The sequence below is a fragment of the Pleurodeles waltl genome, chromosome 2_2, assembly GCF_031143425.1.
Source record: "Pleurodeles waltl isolate 20211129_DDA chromosome 2_2, aPleWal1.hap1.20221129, whole genome shotgun sequence".
NCBI classification, from domain to species: domain Eukaryota; kingdom Metazoa; phylum Chordata; class Amphibia; order Caudata; family Salamandridae; genus Pleurodeles; species Pleurodeles waltl.
The window spans coordinates 326567820-326585166 of NC_090439.1; the positions used below are offsets into that span (position 1 = coordinate 326567820).

Here is a 17347-nt window from a genome sequence, read left to right on the forward strand (position 1 = left end):
GGAGGTGCCTGGGGCGAAGGAGACACCCACCCTTCTGGGTGAGCGGGCACAGGCAACTCGGTGGGGAGCAAATGGGAGGGCAGTGATGGTATGGGGGTGGTGGAAGATGACACAGAAGGGGTGGGCCCACTAAGGTCTGCCACCGCCAGGGAGCTTCCATCGGAGGAGGTATCAGAGTCACTACCTCCAGTGGTAGTTGCCACACTCCCCCGATGATCTTTGGTGGTTGATAATAGAAGCACCAAAAATCCCACCTGACGATTCTGGGGCACTATTTAGGATAGAGCAAAGATGGGTGTTCAAATTGGGGACCAACCTACGGAGATTGAATGATGACATCCCCTGGACTGCATTTTCATCATGATACTGAGGATTTATTTCTAATATTGATCTATTGCCTCATATACTCTTTGTGAGACTGGCCTTAAGATTTTGAATCTGAGCAATATTTACCCTCACTAGACAATAGATTCTAGTGCACTCATTGATTCTAGTATCTCCTGGTTAGACTTTACCTAACTGGTTAGGTCACATTTCAGGTTATTTATGTCCACCATACAAATTAACAATATTTACCCTGAATAATTATTCTTTTGTCAGACGATTTAGGTCCTTTGGTCTTTCAGTCATCTTAACAATCGTTTTGTGACTTGAATGACTGTTTTGTGACTTTTCCGACTCATTCTGTGGCCATTATAATGTTGGGAAAGTTCCCTTTTCATCTCCGGGCTCACATAGGAAAATAGTCCTTCCATTGTTTCTATGACGAGGGGCTTTGCGGTAGCCCCTCGTCTATTTCGATGGCTTTAGATGCGCGCAACCGAAGACTGAATCTCTTCCGGTTTCACAGCGTCTTTTAAGAACTCTGACGGTGCCCGATACTTTTGTTTTCGGGACGCCGTTCACAAGGGTAGGTCCACCACGCAGGACCGTTGACTAATATGTAAGTACTATCAGGTGTGTGCCACGCGCACTCTGGATTTTGTTTTGGTAGCTGCTAACCTTTAATATTAACAGAGACGAGCATTTTGGATGTTGTTTCGGTTATTTCAATACTGATAGAGACGATCCCTATTCTCAATAGAGACGAGCACTTTGGATGTTGTTTCGAAAATTTCAATACTGATAGAGACGATCCCTATTCTCAATTTCCACAACACAAATAGGTTTTGTGGTCAGTGTTTTATTTTATTTTTCGAGTTCAAGCATGACATGTTTAACAAATATTTATGCTCACTTTGATGCAACAATATGGGTAGTAGTTTCACAATTAACTTTTACTCCCCTTACCACTCAGATTTTTCATATGAAGTAATTTTAAGGGTATTACACAGCTGACAGACTACACCCTTTAATGTCTCATGTATGTGATGTAACATTGGAGACTGACGTTGTTATTATTTATTATGCACAGTGTCATTTTTGAGTCCTTGGAACGTGCCTCCCAAGGAACCTGTTCTTGAATGGGGTATGGTAAGCCTGACTTTTTAATGACCCATCACTTACATATTTATTACATAATTACCTTTCTAACCACACTTTGGGTATTGTTGGTTTGCGTTTTTTATGTTTCTGTCTCCTAGGGTGACCTGATTTAACCAGTTTACTTAAATGTAAGTGACCGGTGCTATTTACCCTAATATGAGGTTTTTCTTTTTTTGAAGAAGAGGTGACGTAATGTTTATATGTGTTTGGTCCTGATGAAGCATCAATGGATCCGGCTGGACCACTAGACACGAAACATGTCAACCCGAGTTTAGAGGCCCTATAATACCTAGCGTCCTCTGATATTCATTTGTTGTTTGAAAGTCATTGAGCATTACATCTCAATTTTTGACTTTCAATTTTAGATTTTAATCTTGGTCTTCATCCTTGTTCAACTGATTAAAATTATGATGTAAATGGTGTGATGAATAACCAATTTTAACACCCTTTTTCCTCTCTCTTGTGTACTGGCGACTTATTATAAGCATCTTGGTTTGTATAGTTGAACTTACCAGTCACTATCAGAGTAGCACAGTTTAGAGCCCCCTTATCGGGGTGCCCACCAGCCATTGCAGTGCTGGCCTGGCGAGGAGCATTTCCCGATGATGAGTTTAGATAAGGCCTTGCCTAGCCCTTGGATTACCTATTATAAGACCACATTCATAGCTTTAGAACTTCCTGATCTCTGTTTTCTTGCCCTAAACACCTAACAAGGAAAGATATGTTGTGTATGGCTCTCGTAGAGAGCCTCTATAATTAATTTCAGTTTCTGAATCTCATAACTCACTGGTATGACATAGCAACAGTTGATAACAAAACTGTTTGCCCACTTATGTGATGTCATGAGGGCCTTCCAGGCCAGTCTAACAGGCCTCCCTGAAGCTCTGTCAGAGCAGCACTACTCTTCTGCTTTGACAATAAGCCCAAAGTACAGTCGCCGAAGGTGGGAGGAAGGCTGGGTAGGTGGTGGGGGTTGGTCAAGGATGGCCTGTAAGTTTTTTTTTTTTTACTTTGGGACAGGGACACATAACAGGTGCCTGGCTCACCCATAACTCCTCTGTCACTGCATAACAGTTTAAATCAGGGGCAGATGATTTTGGGGGCCATGCACAACATGAAATTATAGATGGGTAAAGAGTGACTTACAAGGATGTTTTCAACATTGGGTTTCTGACTGATTTCATAGACAACTTGAGTTCCGCTCCCATTGTCTATTTGATGTCACTCAGAATTCCTTGGTGAAAAACGTGCCCATAACTAACTGTTGTCCATCTATAATTCTATATATCATGGTCCAAAAAGGCTTTTGTCTCCTGTAGAGAAGTGGACAGAAAAGGAAAGGAATTACACAAATGCATAGTTAGAGGCTTTTTTACTTTTAAAGATGACGCCATAAGTAGAGCCCTATCTCACATTTGTTAGTGACGGCAATTCTGAAATACCTCTTAACTATGTTTTGGTGAAACCTGCTGAAATGTTTGTTGGCTGTACAAAATGGATGGAATCTTGTTACAAAAATTAAGATCCTGCTGCTGCTACTGTGTGTATTTGCAGGGCAGACTACACTTTACTATGTTCTGTGAGTATTTTAATTTTCCCAGGAAACATTTTATTAAAAGTCTGTTGAAGGGTCAAGGTTTTCATCAAGCTCGCCCTGCTGTCTTGTTTTTACAACTGCTTTGTGATAAATGTATATGTTTTTTAATTATACATTTTATAAAAGAAGCAATTTAGATCAAACATAGAATGGGTGACCCTTGATGTTTTTTTGTTTATTCATCAGTTCAGTCTAATATTTATTGACTTCTTAGTGCAGTTTGTATACTTATTGATTTCCTAGTATTCTTTTTATACTTTTATGTGTATGTTGCTGTTGGTTTCAATAGTCTGAATTTTGTATTCTTTTATGGATCACTTTGTAAATCCAAAATAAAGGTATGTGATGATGATGATGATGAAGAGTGAGTATATACAACATTACTGTATGTGCACATAAGGACATTAGTTGCTTTCTGTACTTTACATCCGTTTGCAGCATATTTTTCATTTTATCTGCATTTAGATAAGTCACGTAACTGCACTTTGCATCACTCAAGACCACCATTAGTATGATGGTGAGGTAGAAGCAATCACTGAGGGTGGGGGAATCCTTCATAATGTTTGGTGTTTGACCTCCTCTAGTCCTTTTCCTCCAGACAGAGGAGGGGGGAAGACTGGTCCTGAGAAGTCAATTCAAGGGTTTGTTTTTCTCCCCCTTTGAGCTAACACTACTCCGTCCAGTCCGTGCTCTCCCCCTGTCCCTTTATTGGATTATTAAACAGAGGCACGGGGCTCCACAATTCGACACCCCATGCTAGTTGTTGGAGAAGTGTGGCTCAATGGTTAGAGCGGCAGACCCTGAGGCAGATATATGGCTCAACACCAGGGTTCAAGTCCCGCTTCGGCAGGTCTTGGGCTCAATTCCCCTTGACCAGATAATTCTCGCCTCGGTGCCTAATCTAATTCATGGGTCCCACTCTGCAACTCTGGGCAATAGCTTGCTTAATCTCCCCAACGGCCCCAACAGCGCTTGGATGCCTGGCTTCACCCTGCTCAGGAGTGGGCGCCTCACAGGGAAAAGCCAGGAGGGGTTCCATAGCGGTATGAGTACAGTGCCTTGAGACCCTAACGGGTGAGTAGTGCGCTATACAAGTGCTAATTTACATTTAGTCGGTCCCTTCCTCCAGGGAATAGGGAGCTGGAATTCGGGGTACCAGGTAGGTTTACATCCCTAAACTTTGGGAAGTCTTTTGGAGAGGTCCACCATAAACAAAATGCTGCTTTTTACTAAAATCTCATAGGAGTTAATTACTGGCGCAGCTGTGCTTGGGTAGTGAAAACATATCAACAAAAGGATCGGACAGAGACGTCGACCCACGCACGCATGGAAAGAAACACCAGAAAAGCCAGACACAGAGAATGCCAGCACCGGGTGGCTCTGGTAGCAAGTGGCAGTGAGAGGCAAGAGGCAAGGAGGAGAGGAGGAGAGAAGGAGAGGAGAAGAGGTAGAGAGGCAGGAGATTTGTGCTGCATGTACAGTGAGGCGCTGCAGATGCTGGGCCTTTCAGAGGGCTTCAGAGGTCTTGTTTAACTAGAGGAGTGCCGCATGCTGCGTGCCACAGGTGAGCTGGGCTGTGCTGGGCTGTTCTGTAATCAGCGAGGTGAGACGAGGAGAGGACGCACCCCGGCCACTCCGCCTCACCCATTCGTCAACTGGCCATCTGCTCTCAGCCTTCTGCCCTCTGCCGCCTGCAAATTGCTTGCCAACAGCCTATCAGCTTGCTTGCCTGCTGTGAGCCTGTGTTAGCCTACCTGCCTTTTGTCTGCCTGTCACCTGCCTGCCTGGTGCCTGGAGCTAAGCACCTCCCTATGGCCCTTCTGCTCTATGCTCCCTGCTAATTGCTTGCCCACTATGAGAACGCCTGCCTGCGGTCAGCCTGCCTGCCTGCCTATTGTCTGCCTGCCTGGTGTCGGAGCTATGCCTGGAGCTACACGCCTCTTTCTGATGTGCCTCCCTCTCAGGCCCGGATCCCGCAGAGGCCTTGCGATCCTTTGGTCATCTCTGCAGAATCGGGCGGTTGTGATTCGGAGGAGAACAGAGGAACAGATCGGGGGCAACTGGTGGCTCAGAGTAGTGGAGAGAACTGGAACTGGAGAATTGGAGATTTTGGCGTGGCAGGATAAGTGACCAAGAGGGAGCTAATGCAGTAGTGACTGTTATCATAAAGGGGCATTGCGTTTAAAGGGGGTATAGATCCCTCAGTGGATTGATGTGTTGACCCGTATTTTGTGGCCACTGTCCCTTCTAAGGGGCACAGCTTGCAACCAGGATGTGGTGGGAATAACAAAATAATAACAAACTCCTTTCATTCCCTCCATCCCCCCTTAACTAATAGATCTCCTGCGTGCTCGTGCCCCTTGACCGGGAGGTGATGAGGTGTGGTGGCGCATTCTAGCATACCTAAAATTTCCACAAGCCTGTAAAAACTGCTACTTCAGAAGGAAACCACAGTGTAAGAGTTACCCTTCCCCACTTGGGAAAATGAGATCAGGGAAATAGAGGGCATCTCCCCTTCCAGCAAAAAGAAGTAAGAGGAAATACAAAACCCCCATCTTGCAAACTGTGCACTCCAAGTGATCGAAAAAGACCGTGGAAGAGTGCCCAACTTTGATTTCTCCTATTGCACGTATGTTTCGTAAGGAAGTAAAGAAGCCACATAAATTTGACTTTTCAATGGATCCAGTAGAATCTCTCTTTTCCTCCAACAAAGATCAAAGAGCCCTTCCTCATCCCATCTCCCCAATAAAAAGCAAAGATAGCTTTGAATATGGAAAAGGGGAGAATGTTGGCTCAAATGTGGCTCAAGGGGAGTCAACAAGTATCCATGGGAAATCCTCCATTCTTCAGTTTTTCAAGACCCAAGGGCAATGTTATATATCGATCTCTTCATATATAAATGACTCAACTGGGTGCAATTTGGAATATCGACAAGGGGACCAAATCAAATCGGAAGTAGACAAAGAGGGGGTGAAACTCCCGCCGGGTATTTCACTCACAAAACCAGCCAGTAAAGAAAACAATTGGGGATCAATTAATGATTTGGACATACCCACTTTGAGATCAGCGTGTCCTCCTCCATCTCCATCTCATAACAGTCCTAAAAACTCCTTGAAGAGAAGAGATCTGATCCCCCTCGAGATAAATGTTATCGTCAAGAAGGCAATGACCTTGGAAAAGTTGAAACTGAGGGATGGTGTAAACAGTCTATTGCCCCCCACTATCTGGAAACTGGGGCCCTAAGCCCCAGCGTGGGCAGCAGGAGTCAAGTCAATGACTGTCAGAGAGGCACCCAACAGGGCTTAGATGAAAGTCTACTTACCAATCATAAAACTGGCTCCCCATTTGTGCCCGAAAACACATTACTGATAGGGCAGATCAGCACGGGTTACAATCAGATGAATATGTCCCCTCAAGAACAAAAAATTGCAATAGATAGTAAACTAACGGAAGCACCACAACATGGCTATCCCAAAGAAGAAGGGCATAGTGATGAAGTGTGAGATTTCTTTTTTAAAACTTCACAACTAAACATGGATATCTTGGCCTATCAATCTACAAAAATGGACGTGCAGGTGGGCTTGCTAAATATAATGGTGCAATCTGTCTCAGAGATTGATCAAAAACTGGCAGATCTCAATACCTTGATTAAACGAGCTCTGAACTATGTGGAAACAATAAAGCACAAATATACCTGTGCCCCAATAATTAGCAAATTAGCTGCTCTCCCAGAGGTTGTAAGCTCTCTGATGTATGACTTCAAAGCCAAAGTTATTACCCTGGAAAGAAAGAATGAGGAAATAGGGTGGAATGTGGGGGAACAGAGGGGTAGGACAAATGGTGAAAGGGAGGGAGTGGATGTAATAGACCAAGACATAGTGGAGGTGAACCTAAGCCCAGGGAGTGAAGATATCATAAAGGTACTAGCAAAAGAAGAATCAGAATCCAGGGAAGAATCACTTAGTCAGACCCCACTGTCCCTTTCTTTACCTTCCCCATGGTATTAAAGATCCAAACCCAAAACACATTAAAATTAACGGCAACAAAAAGCCAGAGGAAAAAACAAAGGAATGCCAGGAAACAGCTGAAGGGTGTCCAGGGTGTCACCGGTGCCGCCATGATAAATATACCAATTTTCACAGGTACCAACTTAGAGAAAGGGGAACCAGTATCTCAGAGGCTAAGATGTATCCAATATTTAACACTCATAAAGGGGGACATCACTCCCCAGTCCCTATTGAGTATACTTCACGATTAGAGCAGGCATGGGCCATACCTAGTTTGAATGCCATATGCTACGGTGAAAAGAAGGTACAAGGGTACCAAGGTCCTGGGGGGAAAGACCTAAAACAAGGGACCGACTCCAAACTTAGGACAGAAGAGGGGCAAAGAGAGAATCTTAAAAAGGAAGGTTCTTGAAAAAGGTTCTGTAGCAGCAGACTCTACAACAGATGCCATTGCAAATAGGGGAAGTGGGCCAGCAGACAAAACAACGCACCCCCGTGTTTGAGACCCAGGGAGGGTGATCAGTATAGGGAAACGTTCGGAAGACATTGTGACGCGAAGGGTTAATTAGTTTGAACAGTGTAGATGAGCGTGATGCCTGCTGGAACCTAAAACAACGTAGAAAACTCTACGATAAAATTATCTGTAGCTGCATGTGTATGTGTGAAAAGCAGGAAGTGTAGGAGAGAAACACGAAGGTCGCTCTAACCCTGAGAAAGGGAGTACAGGAAAACGACGGAGAAAACAAAGGCTAGGGAACAGCAGAGCAGCCAAAGGACATGTGCTGATAACATAGCTAGAAGATGCGAGAAAGGGATAGAATCCAAGCTTCAGGTTATTTAAGCACTGAAGTGCGGGTGAGGGGATTGAAGCTCGCAGATGGGGTTGTGTAAGCTGCCATCGTCCAGCCCACATCGCTGCCTCCCTGGTTTCGCTGTTCTGAGACCGTGACACTCGAGGGGGAGAGAGGTCCAAGCAGGCGGTAGAGGGCTTCCCAACATTTGTGGATAAAGTTAAGTTCCACCCAGGGATGAAAGGCCTTTGTTTCTTTGCTCTATTATGATTGATTATTATGCTTGCACTATGTTTATATTCTGAAGTATTCTGCTCATTTATATTTTGTTTCCTGAACGTCTTAATGTGAGCATGCCACAGTAATTGAGATATGTATGTCGTATACAGTTAACCAATGCATAAATCCGTCAATGAACTCTTTGCTCATATATAAATAGATGCTCTTTATTGCTGGTTTTCATTCTACTTCGTTAATGTGCCAAATGCATACATTTTTTCTGAAATTCTAGTGAAGCTAAATTGTGTTCATAATTGGCGTGTGGTCCTTCATTGAGTGTCCTTATTGACTTATATCGAACAGATCAGGTGTCAATCAGTCACCTGCAGAAGATAGAGGGGGAGGGTACCTAAGGCCCACTATAGAGCATAGTATGATAACTAGCTCAGACAAAGGTTCGGGACAAGAATATCAGCCACCGAATGCTAGAGAAAGATTTCCACTCATTACTATGAATGACCAGTAGGGTCAAGATAGTGAATCTAGTCAGGATTTAATATTGGAGGGATGTCAGCAGGATCCGCCTGGCAGTGGAAACAAGATAATCTTCTCTCCAAGATACCAGACTAGGGGCCCACAAGATATTTTAAATCGTGGTAATATATTAACACTTTTGTGAGCAATACCACCACTGGAAAATATCCAATCAGTAGATATTGATTATATATAATAATGTGTAGTCCTTGTACAGTCGGCAAACAGCTCCACCCGAGACTTTGGTGACTTGGACTTCATCACAAGTCTCCAACACGGTCTTTAAGGAGAAAAATGCTTTTCATAAATGGGGAATTTACTTAAAAATCCCCCAACAGATCAGTTACCCTGAACCCTTGGATCCAGCAATCAGGCGGCAGTATTCACTGCAAAGAACAAAACTCAAAAACCCCATACAATTTTGAAAACTGCAATTGGGAATTCCACACTGGCCATATACCACCTATTAAACTATATACTGGACAAGGGGTGGGGTTCTGGCCTATTAGACATAGGATGGATCTCAGCTGCTTTCCATAGCAGTGGGGGCCCCTGACAATATTCCACCTTATCAAATTTTCCAAAGTGCCACATCCTTGTAGTTTCTTAAAAATCTGTTCCTGGAATATACACAGAATTAGAGCTAATAATCAACATAAAGATCTGACACTATTAAAAGATTTCCAAATTGTGTTGCTTCAGGAGACCTGGGCACTAAAACCATTTACAATAGATGGTTATCTGGGCTTTTTTCCCCAGCTAACGAGGTGGAGAGTTTTGGAGACCCGAGGGGAGGTTTGGCGATTTTTATTGCAGTCGGGTTGGAAGTATCCTGTACACAGCTAAAGAAGAACATGCAGACCTCATGGTAGTAGGAGCCTCAAAGAGGCATAAAGCAATAGGGAGACCCGTTGTAATAAATATTTATGTACATCCTGATGCCCACTCTAAGCAGATTCTGTCCTCCAAACTTGTAATTTTCACCAGGCTCCAAGAACCAGATACCCCTGAGCTATTAATTGGAGGGGATTTTCTAATATGAAGCTATTGCAACCTTATGAAAGAGAGGAACATATTATGCAGCAGGACCTTAAATGGTCAGTCCCACAGCAATTCTTAGGGAATATGGGTAGCGGCACAATGAATGTTTATGCTGCTACTTTGGTTAAGAATCTGGAGGCGCTTGATCTTAGAATTCTGAAAGGTAGGTACCCACAGGATACCCCTCCTGCGGCCACCTGTTACGCCTCTGGAAGGCAATCCCTAATTGATCATGCACTGGTTAAGTTGCCACTTGTAACCTTAGTCTCCTCTTATTGTATTTTAATGACAGAGCTAAGTGATCATGGTCTGCAAAGTATTGAGATCTGTCATAGTTATCCTAACCACAAACCATCTGCAACCTCTTCTAGGAACCTGGCCTCCACCGATTATAAGAAACTCCAATGGTGCGAAGATTCAATAGAGGCTATTGGTAAAAACTTGGAGGCGCTATTCAATAAACTCATATGCGATCCAATTGATGATCCAATAATCTAATGGTCAGTATTCCTGGAGGAGTTCGCAACCACGTTTTTATCTGAGACTTCCCATAAACCTCACCAGTACTATATGCAAGAAAATATAAGAAATAGATAATTAATAAAAGCAACAGCTGTCACTATGCAACTAAGGAAGAAAAGTAATAGATTATTAGTATTGGCAAAAAAGCATCCATTTGACCCCTACATACATACAGAGTTAATGACTATAAATAGCTTGTATTGGAAACAAATATGGGAGGAAAAAGTAAGGAACAGGCAGGACTTTTGGGTAAAGGCCCTATTTTTAAGTAAACCAAGGTGCTCTCAGGCATTCTGGACAATGGTAAACAACCTAAACAAAGCCCCCAAAATTCTGACCAGTTCAGATATTTCTGAAACATCTTGGTTTGACTTTTTAGCCCAATATTTTAACCAAGATAAAAACTGCTAAGAAGTGGTCCTCTGCTCTGGGAGGCCATTAGGAACTCATGGACAGCTAATCGGTGATAAGCTAACCTGTCGCAGGCTTATTGAAGAAAATATATTCTCCATCACTCAGATTACCAAACTCATCGTTAATAGCAGGGAGGGTGGAGTACCTGGTCCAAACGTGGTCCCAAATGCCCTGTATAAAACAAACTCAGGCTTCTGGGCAGAGAGGCTGGTTGCCGTCTATAACAATGCACTGGAGCTCAAAATTATTCCAAACTCTTGGAAGGGGGCCATTATTCACCCAATTTTTAAGGGTGGCAACCGTACCAACCCTGAGAATTATCACCTAATTACGCTAACCGAATTGGAATCAAAATACTATGCTGACTCCCTTTTGGAAGATCTTCGAGCTTCGGCAGAAGGAACAAAATTATCCCAATTATCAGACAGGCTTTGTTAAAGGGCCAGGAACAGCCGTAAGCATTCTGTCACTCACCACCATTACAGACAAATGTAAACAGAAAAAACAACCCCTGCACTTATGCTTCGTGGATTTCAAATCCGCATTCGATTCGGTACAGTGTAGCCAGCTATGGGCAAAAGTAGCCTCCTGGGCTATTCCGGTGAAGCTACTGAAAGCAATACAGATGCTATACACAGATACATGGGTTAGAGTGAAAACTAGCGACAGCTCCTTCCTATCAAGGAAAATTGGGACTGTACGCGGCCTAAAACAAGGCTGCGTGCTTGACCCTTACCTCTTTAACTTCTTTGTATCGGACTTGTCCCCCATGCTAGATGAGGTGAATGCTCACCTCCCAAAGATTGGTGACTTACTCATTTCGAACTTGCTTTATGCAGCTGATGTAGTCTTTTTAAGTTATACTAAAGTTGGTCAACAACGTCTGATAGTGAAATTGTCTGAATTCACAGTAATAAACAGATTGGAAATAAAAAAGAAGACGACAAAAACCATGGTAATAAGCAACAGATTAAATATATCTCATTAGTGGTTCCTCCCAGGCCACATACTTGAGGAAGTTAAAACTTATAGGTATTGGGGTTTCTATTTGATGAGAAGGGGTCCATTTATCCCCAGAAACATGACCTAACCCAATAAGGAAACACCCTTTTACTCGCTTTCCGTAAACTACATGGCCCTAGCTACAGACCACTGCTACAATTGATTACCATCAAACTAATCCTAAGTGTCACCTATGGGAGCGAAGCATTTAGAGGTAGGGACGCTATTATTTTGAACCATATAGTTGGGAAAGTCTTTAGAGCTCTTTTCCATCTCCCAAGGAAAGCCTCTCAGGCTCAGATTAGGCTGGAGTTTGGTTACTCTAACCAAGTAATTGCAAGACAGGGTGCATATATTAAAGTCTGGAAACATGTACAACAAGCTAAGAAAAACGGGCTAAGTCAAGCGCTCTGAAAAGAGATTAGTATGAACCAGAGAACCCCATCACAGTTATTTTTAGACCAGGCCCTTGACGATCTGGGGGGCCCGTTCATTATGGGAAAAGTCTTTACCACTTGGTGCTTTTAAATCAATCATTAACTGTACTGTGAAAAAAAAAACTCTAGCCGTGGATAAGAGTCTTTTTGCTGGTAGATCTCATGCTTGGGCTGTAATAAATGAGTGCAAAACTCTAAAACGTCAGTCGTATTTGGACTTGGGCTGGTCAAGAATAGATAAAGTCTCATTTACCAAATGTCTTTTTCCAGGGGGCCTAAACTATGCCCCACGGGTAGGCTCTGATATTAATTCTCCTTGCCTTTTATGTGGAAGCAGAGTTGGGAACCTAATACATTTGATTTGTACATGTCAAGGTCTAAGGCAAGAACATAGAAAATACCTTAAGGTTGCCTTTAACCAGGGAGTCATACGCACATGCAGGCAAGTGGTGATCGCCAGTTTTATTTCTTCAGAAACCATGCTGAATACCAGACTAGTTACATTTTTAAGACAGGTTTCAAAAGCATTGGATGCCCAAATCAATTTGATCCCAGTTGAGGGTGCAATATGAGTTGGTGTATTGGCAGTACATATATTATGTTTAAATCTTAGGCTCATGGGTAATGTGGGTTATTGGGCGCATAGCTGTCCTTCCTTATATGGGCCTCAGTCAATAAACCTTTGGTTAAGTCTGGTTGCCCTTACACAAATCAATCCTGGGTTTTATGATGAAAAGAAAAGTAATGATTGCATTAATAATTTATATTGTCAATGGATATGGTAACAGAATTTTTTATGTATGTATATTGATAATTTTAATTAACTAACATAAGGTTTTCTACAGATAGCATTTTTAAATGATTTATGGTTTCTTTTTAAATGACTTATGTATTAATCTATGTATGTAGTATAAATGATGCGATGATTTAGATTAACCAAGCATTTACTTAATTAATAAATAAATAAATATCAACGAGTAGCGGGCATTCATAGAAGTGATCAGCATTTTTCCTTGTATGGTTCTCTTTTACCACATACTGGTAATCATGGCAATAAATCATATTATATTATTTTACAGAGTTCAGAGCTGATTATTTTCACTATGAAGATGCTTTATATGTGTTGAATGCCGGAGAAGACCCCATGGAGCCACACCTAGTGCTTAAAATTCCACTTTGTGACATTTAGTGAACAGTCAAGAACGTTTCATAAAAAAAGATTCAAACCCCAGAATTCTCGAAAGAGCTAAAGCTATTGGCCTTGCATTAAAATATGCAATGTTTTGCACAGGAGAAGAATGTGGTTTCCTTCTAAAAGTAACATTGCTTGCATGCAGTGTGTAGAACAAATGAAATATCCGGCGTAACCAAATAATGATGGTAGGAACCTCTTCCTGGCCAACCTACATTCTTTGTAGGCACCAGTGAGGGAGGAATACCAAGGATGCATTTCTGTAGGAACCCTCATACTTTCACATGACCAGAGCAGAAATTTGAGCCAAGAATTTACCTGTGATCTGCTGCAAGATAAGAAATTGATTGAGTTTGTAAAGTTTTGAAGTCACTTTCTCCTCTCTCTTTTTATAATGTCGAAATAACTTGTGGAATCATCTACAGCTGAAATCCCAATAGGGCCTATTCACAAAGGTAAATATTCATGTGCATATATACTCACATTGATATTTACTACTTATGTATATTTACTGCTATGTCAGGTGTAACACTGCACTTCGCTATTCCTGAGTGTAGTTTTACACCAATGTGTTCACTTACATGTCTCTACCACTTACAGTCAGAGGATGGTGTATCTTTCAACAATATTTATGAGTACAAAGTTAATCCTAGTAGCTTTGCACACATATGTGCAGATCTACACCACCATGGTACAGATTTTCCTAGGGAAATGAGTATGGGGAATATTCTTCAATTGCATTATTCTTAAATGAAATAGAACATCATTTAATGAATAATGTAAATGTGAATTAATTTAAAATATTATTATTAAGATAGGAGATCTAAAACAAAATGTTGCAGCATCTTAATATATTAAATTAAGTATATATTAAATAATTGTCGTAATTTAAATGTGCTTTCATATTATTTAAATAACTTGAAAAACTTTCCACCCACACTAACCGTTTTATTTTCATTTATTATGTTGTTACTCTTGTTAAAATTTACATATTTAATCAATTTAAATTATTTCTTGATTTTCTTTTAAAAGGTGAATTAATGTTTAAATGAAATTTATTAATATAGTTTCAATTTCTAAACTAAGTAATAATTATACCTATTTTTAAAACATACACACACATATATGATTTAAATATGAATGTGGTTTAATTCATTTGAAGTTCCTACGTGGTGTAACTTTAGCCCCTTAGGAAGCGTACATTACAAATAACAATGGTGGGTGTATGTTCCTAGTATCATGCTCCTCCCTAAATCCCTCCTCATATTTCTGCAAACTCTTCCCCTTTAGCAGTAAGTATTTTCCATTTACCAGCTGCTTCCCCTTGTCCCTCTGACATTTATACTAAAATGTATACCTAAGTGTGGCAAGTCCTAATTTCTACTATAGTACTTATTTTACATACTACAAAACACAATTTGTAAACAGGCCTTAATCACAATTTCAACTTCGAGGAGAAAGAATGAATTTGAAATCTTGGTAATTATGGTGGGATGTTTGCAAAGTGACAAGGGTTTTTCTGGCTTCTAACGTGTCGTCCTAAGTGGGACAGGTATGCCCAGGTGTGGGTCCTGTGCCAAGCTATACTTGGCTGATGATCCCTAACTAGAGTGAAACCAGTCCTGAGTTTCTTGTGTTCCGGTTCAGAAACAAATATCCCCTTGCAGTTTGGTCGGGACTGTTCCCATTAAAGTAGGGTCAAGACTGATTTGCATGTGGCTGGGTACCATCTGAAGTGGTATGGTCTGCACAGTAATGATGGCCTTGAATACGGCCCAAATAATTACCTGTGGGTAAGATTAACTCAAGCATTCAATCTATCACATTTTGTTTACTTAAGAGTTACCTGGCACGCATTATTCAACTTCAAATGATATGCATCAATTGAAGGTCAGTTGTAGAACTCCTAATTGATTGCTTTGTTTCCAATAACGTGAATGGTCCTTCTTTCAAAAGTCAGATAGACAATTTGGACGACTGGCTGCAGGAAAGACAAGGATGAAAGCAGGGCTGCTCAGTGTGTGCCTATGATGGCCACAGGCACATCAAGTGGCTTATTTACAAGCCCTGTGCACCACCAGTGCATCACTTTTTGTGACGCACTCGTGGTGCATTGTGCAGCCCCATATCTACAAGGCCACGCAAAGCCACTTTACGTGCGCAAGTTGCTACATTGCCTTTCACTGCATCAGAGAGGAGTTCCATAGTTGTTGCAGTGGATTTTCTCATGCAACACCCAGGGGTTTTGGCACATTCCCAGATTTACAAGGCATTGTAAACCTGATAATGCGTCAAAATCCTACCCCTGCCCAGCAGAGGCACAACAAGGCTAAATATCTTTATTTCTCCTTGTTTTCAACTCTTTCTTTGTGTGATGCAGAAAGCAGCACACATAGAAAGAGAAAAAAGCCTCCATGAAATTTGATGTGCAGGAAGGTGTCCCTTCCTGCACAGAAACTATCCTGTCTGTGATGCAGGCATCCTTGCACCATGGTGCAAGGGTGCCTGCATCTGCGCTATTGTTAACGCTGAGTTATTGATGGGTTTATTTATGAATATTCATGTATTTTGAGTGTTGAATTTTCATAGAAAATGTAACTTAGAGAAAAAGAATGCACAGTTGAAGGTGCGCCTCCCAGAGTGGCCGTTAATGTTCAAGAACTGTACTTATTAATGGCTTATTAATATGAAATGTTGAGCTTATGTTTGATTAATGTAGTAATAGATCATATTAAGGGTTATGCATTATGTATTAGCTTTATTCAACGTAGGCCTTAACTTAGCGAGGTCTTGGGCCCAGTTGCACGGTCTCATGTCAAGCTCCATTTCTTAGGCAACTTATAAAATGGCTGCTTAGAGAATTGATTGTCATTTTCCACTGTTCTGAACATGTGCTCGTAGCTGAAGTTCTTTCTCATGAGAAACCGCTTGCTAGAAGATGCTGTACTTGTTAGTGAAACAATGTTTAATGTAATGTGTGTAAGACTGACCTTCCCAAGAGAAGACAATAGATGCACTGACTGGAGTATAAGGTTCAACAATATTGATCCCTGAAAAGCAGAATGATGAGTGCGGGAGAAGAGGAGCCAATCATCGACATGTGTACCATGTAGTAGTATGTTATGTTATGTTATGTTATAAAGATTTATATAGCGCCCAACTGCCAACGGCCTCGTAGCGCTTATACAGCCATAGTGACGATATACTGTTTAAAAACACCAAGTTATTCAGTTTTAAGTTTTAAATAGCCATGTCTTCAATTCTTTCCCAAACGATAGCTCTTGAGAGTTGTTTCTCAGCTTGAGAGGGAGGCTATTCCACAATAACGCGCCTTGGTAGGCTACCGATCTTCCTCCCCATCTAGCTTTCCTCATAGTTGGAACTTTAGCCAGATTAGCTGAGGAAGATCTAAGAGGCCTAGCTGGAATATAGACCTGAGCAAGGGTTTTCAATATTTCAGGTCCCTTCTCAAATATGGATCTATGAACATGGCACAGAGTCTTGAATTGGATCCTTTCTGCCACAGGGAGCCAGTGTAAAGAGACAATTCCTGGCCGTATTGAATGATGTTTCGGAATGTTTAGTAGTAGACGAGCCGCTGCGTTTTGTACTCTTTGCAGTCTCTGGATTACATATTTCGGGGAGCCAATGAGCAGAGCGTTTCCGTAGTCAATCTGGGCCCCAATCAATGCCTGGATGACCATTCTCCTCGCTGTAAAAGGCAGAATGGTTAACACCTTCCTTAAGGTCCTAAGCAGAGCGAAGGTCGCTCCTGCCACTTTGTTTGCATGTTGAGCCATAGAAAGAAATGGATCAAGCCATATCCCGAGGCTTTTTATAAGACCTTTAGGGGGGGGGAAAATCGATATCCCTCCCAGTATGCTAGGATTGGAAGGAGGAGTTTTATTTCCAAAAAACATAATCTCTGTTTTATCATCGTTAAGCTTTAATTTACTATCAGCCATCCATGTTGCAACTGCCTTCATACAAGGGCCCAAAGCTAGTCCCATATCCAGGTGGGAATTGGAAAAGGATACTATCAGCTGCGTATCATCGGCATAAGAAACTATATTCAGTCCAAAAGGCTCAACTATGCCTGCTAATGG

General features: G+C 41.7%; 1 long non-coding RNA gene across 1 annotated transcript in view; it reads left to right on the forward strand.

Annotated features, from left to right (window-relative positions):
- The first annotated feature begins 855 nt into the window (after positions 1–855).
- The window catches only part of LOC138273270 (uncharacterized), a 187317-nt gene continuing 170825 nt past the window's right edge, over positions 856–17347 (forward strand). The window contains exon 1 of the long non-coding RNA XR_011200279.1: positions 856–943. This is a non-coding gene — a long non-coding RNA (uncharacterized lncRNA). The remainder of the gene's footprint in view (positions 944–17347) is intronic.